Here is a 10,280-nt window from a genome sequence, read left to right as displayed (position 1 = left end):
TCTTTTAAAAATTTTCCTTTAAATTATTTTTTTAATGCACTACAATAACTTTTATTCTATGAAATGATGATTGCAAACCACAGCTTAAAAAGTTCGGGGCCAGGCCTGGAGAGCTCTGTTCACAGTCCTCTCTCTGGTCCTTCCACAGCTGTGTTCGTCGGTGTTTCTATCATTTCCACTGTGGTAGTGGCACTCAATCCTTTCCCTTCTTAGGCTTCTATGTAGCTACTACATAACTTCTGCCACCCTGACCGGGCAAGGAGTGATGGCAAAGTTGAAGGGACATTAGCCTGTGGTTCTTCTTTCTCATTTTGCCTGAAGAAGGATTTGGCCTCTTCAAATGTAGCATCCACTGCCTTAGTCACCCTAACTTCTTCACCAGCAAAATCAAACACCTTGGTGATTTTAACTTTTTCGGTTTCTCTAGTTCTTCTGCTTTGGCCAACAGTTTATTTGAACTCGTCTCTTTAGTCTCCTCTCGTTTTCTACTGTGTGGACTTGGGGGCACTTTTGATTTTGGTCCCACGTCATTGAGGAAGTTTGTCCACAGTTCGTCCTCCTTCCTCTTCCTTGCATCCTCCGACCCAGTGCCTTCTTCCTCCTCTGCGGCCCTGTCTTCCTCCTCACTGCTGCTTCCTCCAGATCCCCTGTTGAATTCCTCCTCTTCCTGTTCTTTAAGGAGAGGCCACCTTGTTTTCTCTTCCCTTGGGGGTGGAGAAGTCTTTGGAGTCAAATTCCTCCGTGTCGCTGCCACATGGGGCAGGCCAAGCCACAGGACCTAAGCAGCAGACCCCCGGGAAAGCTTTAGGGAGAGACCATAACACTCTAAATTACTTTTTATATCTGATTTTTAAAATTTGTTAATTATAACGGGCATATAATATTATATTTGTTGCAGGTATACAACATAGTGACTATTTATATAACTTACAAAGTGATCACCCAGATAAGTTTAGTACCCATCTCACATTATATATAGTTATTACAATATTATTGACTATATTCCCTGTGCTATGATTTATATCCCTGTAACTGTCCTATCTTTTGCCGAGAGTATATGCCTGGCAATTTTCCTGATTCCTCTTTCCTCTCCATCCTACTCACTACAAAAAAAAAAAAAAGCCAAAATCTATTTTCCTTAATGCATGGAAACATGTCATTCCTTTTGTGAACACTTTTATTTTCTCTAAGATGAAGCCCAAACACTTGTCATAACATATTAGGCCCTGATCTTTCCATCCTAGGTCCCTGATAATTGTCCTTGCCTCTCCCCCTTCTCTCCACACACAGTCAGCCACTCCAAATGCCTCATTCTGCCCACATTTCTCTTCCCTTTCAAGCTCCTCCAAGCTGTTTTCTTGCTCAATAATGCTTTCTCTGCCTCCTGCTCTGACTGCCTACTTCTGTCCACCCACTATAGCCAGATTAATTTTCTGGTCTTCCAGCAGCTGGGAATGGCTGGAAACCTGGTCCACCTCCTCTTTACCCTTAATTCCTTCCCCAATCTCTTTCCAAATCCTATTGATTCTACCCTCTAAACATCTGTAACTTTGTCTCCTCCTTTCCATTACTACTTTTACTAACAATATCACTGCAAGTTTCTTCAGGAGCCTCGTGGCTTCAGTCCTTCTTAATTCAATCAATCTATCTTCCCCTCTGCAAACGTACCCATGTTGATCTCCTTAACATCTCTGAGGTCCCTAATGGTATTGTCCTTGCAGATCTCTTAAGCCTTATTTCCTACTAGAGGCCCGGTGCACGAAATTCATGCACAGGTAGGGTCCCTAGGCCTGGCCAGCGATCAGGGATGATCGGGCCTTTTGGCTGCTGGCCAGGGCCTTCCTTCATTCCGTGCCACCCCCGGTGGTCAGCACGCGTCACAGTGAGCAATCAAACTCCCGGTCTCCAGGTCAAACTCCTGAGGAGACACTTTGCATATTAGCCTTTTATATATATAGATACTTCAGGTGTAGAGAGAAATCAAACCCAGTGTTGACCCATAGTCCTCTCTGTCCTGCACAGCCCCTTCTTCTGAGCTCATGCAGGGACATCTTAGGACAATAGTTAAGAATGTGGCTTCTGGTACCAGATTTCCTGGATTCCAGCCTCTGCTCAACTGCTTATTAGCAGGGTGCCCTCATGCGAAATATTTAATCTCATCATGTCAGTTTCAACTTTGGTAGCCCTCATGCACAGGGCTGTTAGATTGCAAAAGGTAATACTGAAGAGTACTCAGAACAGTGTCAGGAATAGCATAAATATTGTGTGTTAGCTGTTATAAGTGACTGTTACATTTCATTTTGATCCCTGAAATGTGTCTGTTTTGTCCTCTTCTTTTGTCTAGATTAGTGCAGAAGACAAGGCAGCAGATGCTTGTGGCTAGGGTATGGGGAGCAGGGGAGGGCTTGAGGGAAATGCTGGGAGACTAAGGACCAAGGAAGCTATCTATCCCAGGGAGTGTGAAATTGACCTTTTGTTTTCTGTAATCCAAGTTTCATTTTAGTTTAGAAAACATAACTGATGGGAAAATCAGGCTCAAATATTCTCCACCATCTCCCCTGAGCATGGTGAACACCATGATTTCCTGTGCTTCATCAAGGAGTCTTTTTCCTCTATTCTAAGACAATAATACCATGATACCATGAGCAGTATTGATCTTATTCCATTTCCCAGGTACTGTATTTTGCAACTAATTTTTTCATTTAATCCATACAGAAGTGGGTACTACTGCTTCCCCATTTTAGAGATGGGAAAATTGAGGCTGAGAGAGGTTAACACCCAAATCCCAGCTTATTATGAGGTTTTCTTGTCCAATAGCTATCAGAGCTGATACCCTTAACTGCTATGCCAGATTGCTTCATAAAGTGGATTTGTTACTTATCAGAGAAATGTCTATGGATTTGCCTATATGCAAGGCCCAGTGCGGGCACTGGGAATGTAGAGATGAATATGGGTAATTCTTTTTCTCCAGGAAGTCATAGTTGCCTTGTGGGTACACTCGGTCAGTAGACAGGGGGCAGAATGTGGGAAATGCAGAAGGTGCTAGGGAGCAAGGAGACAGAAGCACTAACTTCCTGAAGAGTGTGCTTGGGGCCCAGCTACAGAGGTGGCAGCTGAATCTCAAAGTCTGGGGTTGGGAGTGATGATTACCCTATAATGTTTCTGTAAGCATCAGCAGGTGCATAAAACATTTATTCTTTAATGCTTATCATGTATAGTAAGTAAAAACAGGGAAATACAAAGTAATCAGCATTTTAAACTCTGTTTAATTCTATTTTAATAAAATACACACAGAGAAAAATGTTTGGACAGTTATATATAAAAATATTATTAGTGGCTATCTCTGAGAGATAATATTTCAGGTGATTCTTTGTGTATGTCAGTGGTTCTCAACACAGTTCCTCATGTTGTGACCCAACCATAAAATTATTTTCGTTGCTACTTCATAACGGTAATGTTGCTACTGTTATGAATCGTAATATAAATATCTGATATGCAGGATGGTCTTAGGCGACCCCTGTGAAAGGGTCGTTCGACCGCCAAAGGGGTCACGACCCACAGGTTGAGAACCGCTGGTATATGTTTTATTGTGGATTATATTTTTGTTGTATAAATACATTTTATATTGTGAAGCATAATTTTATTGTGCAAATGTAAATTGGTAAAAACACTTTAGAAAACTATTTAGCGTTATCTCATACATTTGAAAATATGCAGATTCTTCCATTCGTAAGTAATATGCACATGCTTAACAGATTGGTAAAAATGAATGTTCCGGGTAGCATTGGTTATAATAGCAACAATTCAAAACTATATCCACTTCACGGAAATGGTTTAATACGTTGTGGTATTGTCATACAATAGGAGACATTATCAAAGAGTAAAAATGAAGAAACTATAGTTTTATGCAGCAACATGGATTGAATCTTAAAAGTATAATGTTGAGCTAAAAAAAAGCAAGACTCAGAAGAATACTTACTATATGAGTCCACTTATATAAATGCAAAAAGCATGCAAAATCTATGTTCAGGAATACATTCATGTGATAAAAGTATATAGAAAGGTAAAGAAATGATAAAAACAAAATTCAGGAAGGTGACTGCTTCTGGAGGGAGGGAAGGGATGAGATTGGTGCTTAAGGTATCGGTCAAGTTCGATTAAGCTGGGTGGTGGCTATATCAGGATTCATTTCATTATTCTTCTTGATATTTTAGATATATATTATTTTTATATATTATATATGTCATAATAAAACTCTATATTTTTTAATTTTCCATATGAATATGTATTGCTTCTTAAATTAAACTGAGAAAGCAAGTAACAAATGTAATAACATTTTAAAAATTGTTCTCCTCTTGTACTTTTTCTCACTCTGCCTTTTTATATCATTCATTCATGTATTCATTGAGGGCTTTATCTGTACCAGCCAAGCTGTATGTTGGGAGTACAGTAGTGTCGCATGGTTCTTGTACTCACGGAGCTTGCCCTCATGGTTGCTCCCTCTATTCCTGCAAAATGTTCAGTTAGGCTTCATTGTCGGTATCTTATGAATTCATTAGCAATTTTTCTTGATGTAGATGTTGAGCAGCTGTGCTCTGAAAGTAGATTGCCTGAATTCAAATCGTGGCTCTCCTACTAACTACTTATATACATTCAGGTGAGTAACTTTCCCTCTTTGTACTTTAATGCCCCTTGCCATGAAATGGGAGAAAGAATAGTATCTATCTCATAGGAATGTTGTAAAATTTAACTGAGTTAACAAATATAAAGAACCTAGAACAGGGCCTGGCCATGGTAAATGTTCAATAAATGTTACTTATTATTATTATTATTGCTCTATAATTATTCCCTGAGCACAAATTCTGTGTCAAGTCCAAGTGAGGGACATGCGATACAGAGATAGAATGAGACAGGGTCTGAAAGACCAACTCCTAAACAGACTGTTAGGAAATGTGAGAGGTGCTATGGTGGAGGGAAATCCGGGGGCTACAGGAGCTTGGAGGGGCCCAAACACAGCTTAGGGGCTGGGGGCTCTTCCCAGAGAGGCTTGGTGTGGTGTCACCCAGGTTGTGGCCTGTTGCACTTGGGGAACACTCTAATTGCCCCCACAGATAGGGGTTAGGAAGTGTTGATAGGCTGCCATTGAAGTATGGTAGCAATCATCTCAGGTAGAAACTGTAGTTTAACTTTAACCCTGCTGTTTGGCTTCTGTACTTATTTGCTTTGTTTAACAATAGAAAAGTTACTTTGATTTTCTGAATTGTATAAATCATCCCATTCGATTGAATGCCTTATTGATTGTAACGTGACTATCCCATTGATTGTGATCTTACTGGTTTTAGAAAGCACATTCCTCTGTACCTGGGAACCAGAACAGCACAATTATCCCAAGACCTGATAATGTTCCAGATAATGTTTCCCTGTCAACTCAATGGTCCCAAGATCAGGACAGCACAATTACTCTAAATTGCCTCGATGGCTCTAGATAATGTGTTCCTGACAACTCAGTTGTCTCAAGACCCAAGGGCTCTAGATAATGCGTTTCTGTCAACTCAGTGATCCGGAGACCCAAAACTATAATTGGCATGCTTAATTCTGCTTCTGTAAACTGCTTTTTTGCAAACCAGGTTCCTCATTCCAAACCCTGGGATGTAATCAATACCTTTGTGATTTTTGCCTATATAAATCTGGTGTTGCGGCCATCTTATCACTTCAAGATTTGGGGAGTGACCCCTCATAGTCCCGGATTGCAATAAATGTGACTCTTTAATTTGACTTCTTGAGGCGTCCTTCTGTGATTCGCGGGGTACATTACAACACCATGAATGTGCTGATTGTAAGAGAGGCCAGAAGGTAACTGGTTGATGATAAGTTCACTTAATAGGAGGTGAGCCTACATATTTGGTTTTTATGGTTTCAAATTTTTCTTTGCAGATATGAAATACTACAACATATTACATGTGGGAGAAGTGGATTAAAGCTTGGATTTCTTTTATTGTGGAAACTAGTTGTGTAAAATTTTCCCCCAAGGCCCGCGTGGTTCAGGGTTCAGGATCTGGAAGAGGGCCACACACAAATGAAAGAGACAAGACAAGAAATAATAATTTGGAAATATTGGGGGGCCAGGCAGGCAAGTCCAACTCAAGGGGAAGGACTTCCACTGGAGGTCAGGCCTCACCAACCTTTTATTGATTAGGGATACACCCATAGCCTTTAGGCAGGCAATTTCCAGTAACAGGCAGACTAGCCCATCAGCAAAGATTTACATAATAATAAATGGGGAGGTTGCAACGGCCCCGTGAGGTTGAAACGGCCCCCGTGAGGCTGAGATGGACCCTGTGAGGCTGAGACAGCCCCAGTGAGGCTGGGACAGCCCCAGTGAGGTTGAGACGGACCCGGTGAGGTTGAATCGGCCCCGGTGAGGTCGAAATGGCCCCAGTGAGGTCGAGACAACCCCAGTGAGGCTGAATCGGCCCCGGTGAGGCTGAGACGGCCCCAGTGAGCTTGCAACGGCCCCGGTGAGGTTGAAACGGCCCTGGTGAGGTTGAAACAGCCCTGGTGAGGTTGAGACGGCCCCTGTGAGGCTGAGGTGGCCCCTGTGAGGCTGAGATGGCCCCTGGGAAGCTGAGAAAAATACCACGTGAACTCACTCATTTATGAATAATAAGGACCATTATAGACTGATGAACAAAAATGGATACAGAGGCAGAGCAGCATTGAGCAGACTGTCAAACTACAGTGGAAATCTTGGGGAGGGTTGGGGGCGGGTGTAGGAGATCAACTGAAGGACTTGTATGCATGCATATGAGAATAACCAATGGACACAAGACACTGAGCAAGGATTTACATAATAATAAATGGGGAAGTTGCTTCAGCTACCATTGTCTGGACTAACAGTGGGTGCACAGCCCTGACCTTTGCCAGGGCTTCAAGGGTCACCAGCCTTCCGGGTTCCTTGTCCATACCTCTCTGCTAGTGAAGACAATAGGTGTCTTCCCACAACTAGTAAAAAGGGTTTTCAATAGGAATCTGATTGAAAGCTTTCAAAATGTGGGTTCTCATTTGCTAATTAAAAAATAAACATAAGCATTGGAAATAACCTATATACCCAGTAGTAAAGGAATAGTAACATGAGTATATAATAATTAAATTTTGGCATATCTATAAAATTGAATATGATATTACTATTTATATATTTACAAGGATTTTTTAATGGCCTGTGAAATGCTTATGAAAGAACATGAAGTATAAAGGCAATATGAGCATTATCATGTAAAAAATATATAGATAAAATGCTGGAAGAAAATACACTTAAATGTTGACAATGGTTATTGCTAGTTCATGGGATTATGAGTGATTTCCTTTTTTTTTTTTTTTTTACCCTTTTTTGGGGTGTTGTCTAAATTTTCCAACATAAAAATGTATTTTTGCTTTTTTAAAATAACAGCTTTATTAAGATATAATTCACACCAGTGAGAACATTTTGTGTTCAATTTAAAGTACACAATTCAATGGGGTTGTGTTTTTTTTGTGTGTGTGTGTGTGTTTTTGTATATTCACAGAGTTGTGCAACCATTAACAGTCTAATTTCAGGACACTTTCACCATCCCAAAAGAAACCATGTCACCATTAACAGTCATTCCTACTCCCTCTCTTAACCAATCACTAATTTACTTTCTATCTCTATAAATTTGCCTCTTCTGGATGTTTTATGTAACTGGAGTCATTGGCTTCTTTGGTGCAGGACACCGCTTCAAGGTTCATCCACATTGTATCATGTATCAGTATTTCATTTCTTTTTATTGCCAAATAATACTCCATTATGACTATTCCACATTTTATGAATTAATTCATCAGTTGATGGGATTTGGTTTGTTTCCACTCTTTGGCAATTATGAATAATGCTGCTGTGAGCATCCTTGTACAATTTTTTGTGGACATATGTTTTCAATTCTCTGGGTAAATACTTAGGAACAGAATTGTTAGGTCATATGGTAACTTTGCTTAGCATTCTGAGGAACTGCCAAACTATTTCCCAAAGTGGCTGCAGCATTTTACATTCTAGCAATGCACGAGGGTTCCAATTTCTCCACATCTTTGTCAATACTTGCTGTTATTTCTCTTTGATTATAGCCATCCTAGTGTGTGAGAAGTACAAACTCATTGTGGTTTTGATTTGCATTTCTCTAATGACAAACATGAATCCCCTTTCATGTGGTTTTTGGCCATTTGTGTATCTTCCTTGGAGAAATGTCTATTCAGATGTTTTGCCCACCTTTTAATTGTGTTGTGTTTTTATTGAATTGTAAGAGTTCTTTATATATTCTGAATACAAGTCTTCTTATCAGAAATATGATTTGCAAGTATTTTCTCCCATTTTTGGGTTGTCCTTTTACTTTCTTGATGATACCAACTATAATTTTAAAAATTTTAGTTTTGATGAAGTTCAATTTATCTATATTTGTTGTTATTAGGGGTGCTTTTGGCATTCTATATAAGCAAAGATTTACTTTCATGTAAACTTCTAAGAGTTTTATAGTTTTAGCTCTTACATGTAAATCTATGATCCATTTTGGGTTAAATTTTGTTTATTGTGGCAGGAAGGAGTCTAATTTCATTCTTTTGCATGTGGATCTTTAGTTGTCAGAGCAGCACCATTTGTTGAAAAGACAATTCTTTCCCTCTTGAATGGTCTTGGCATCGTTGTTGAAAACCAATTGACTGGAAATATTTCTGGAGTCTCAATTCTACTCCATTGGCCTACATGTTTACTCTCATGCCAGTACTACACGCTGTCTTGATTAGTGTAGTGTTTGTAGTAAGTGTTAAAATCCGGAAGTGTGGGTTCTTCAACTTTGTCCTTCTTTTTCAATATAGTTTTGGCTATTTTGGGTCCCTATGTTTCCAAGTTTTGCTTTTATACCCAGAGGGGAAAAGTGTTTTTTTTTTTAGAAAAGAGAAAAAGGAAGATAGATTTTGCTGAAGGAACTGTGAAGTTCACTTTGTGTTTTCTGAGTGGTACTATGCAGTGCACGTTTTCTTTGGGGCAGGGGAATTTTTTCTCTGCTAAATTTTGTCCTGGTCATAGTAGATTTTTTTTTTCACTATTCAACGATGTACAGGGTATTGATTTAGTCAAGGTCTCATTTCCTGTTTTGAATCACTTGGCCGGGTCAGGGGTTCTTTCCACAAATGGGCTCCCACAACACCCTAATTTGGGGTTTGCTCCTAGCAAAGTATTACCACACTCTATTGTTATGGTCTCTACAGTATTTTCATTTCAATCTCATTAGCCAAATGGAGAAGAGAGGAAGGCAGTCCAGCTGAACCGCAGGAGCAAAGGCAGGAGGATGGGAGTTGACCTAGCACCTTCCGAGCTAGGGACGAGTTTGGTGTAGCTGAAGCCAAGGGGCAGGGGCAGTTGCATTTGTGTTTTTAAGAGATCCCTCCAGCCCTGACTGGGTTGGCTCAGTGGATGGGCCTGCGGACTGAAGGGTCCCAGGTTCGATTCCGGTCAAGGGCATGTATCTTGCGGGCACATCCTCAGTGGGGAGCGTGCAGGAGGCAGCTGATCCATGTTCCTCTCTCATCGATGTTTTTAGCTCTCTATCCTTCTCCCCTCCTCTCTGTAAAAAATCAATAAAATATATTAAAAAGAAAAAAGAGAGAGAGAGATCCCTCCAGCAGCTCTGTAAAGTATTGGGTCTTGCAGCTGGAGGTAGTGGAGGCTGTTGGTTGCCTGGAGAGTATGGCACACTTATAATTAGAGGATAGAAACCTCTGGCTTGGAATCTCCAAACTGAAGCAGGTAAATTCTTCATGCTTTGGGCCGCATTGTCTCTTAGGATCGCAAAGCCCATTTTAATTTTTTTTTTTCCAGCCCAGGGTTGTTGTTGCCCTTTCCCTTTTTGTTTTCCAAGAGACACTTACTTCTATACCTTCAACGGAAAATCCGTGTATTTCCGCGGAACCTCGGGGGCTAGGAGTGCTCTGTTTCTGAGCTCCTTGGAGGCCTGCGGCCACAGGAAGAAACTGAGGTGCATTTCTGCACAGGTTTTATCAAGCCAGGGCTTGGTTGAAGGCTTCTTCCCACCTCCGTCCCAATTACATCAAACCACACACACAGATGGAGGTTCAGACACATCCTGACAGAAAACCGCCCGCAGGATCTGAGGAACCCCGAACCTACAGCCAAGGGCGTGTCGGGGCGGGGCAGGCCGTCCGCGGCACCGCCACCTGCCTTTCGCGATCACACCCTTCCCCGGGGAAGGAGGGGGCAG

General features: G+C 41.1%; 1 pseudogene; it reads right to left on the bottom strand.

Moving 5' to 3' along the window:
- Positions 1–209: 209 nt before the first annotated feature.
- LOC102241847 lies at positions 210–1,672 on the bottom strand (annotated as a pseudogene).
- Between the last annotated feature and the right edge of the window lie 8,608 nt (positions 1,673–10,280).

This window comes from Myotis brandtii, unplaced genomic scaffold (genome assembly GCF_000412655.1).
Source record: "Myotis brandtii unplaced genomic scaffold, ASM41265v1 scaffold244, whole genome shotgun sequence".
NCBI lineage: Eukaryota > Metazoa > Chordata > Mammalia > Chiroptera > Vespertilionidae > Myotis > Myotis brandtii.
The sequence above is the reverse complement of the archived record's forward strand: the minus strand, read 5'-3'. Positions and strand labels throughout refer to the sequence as shown.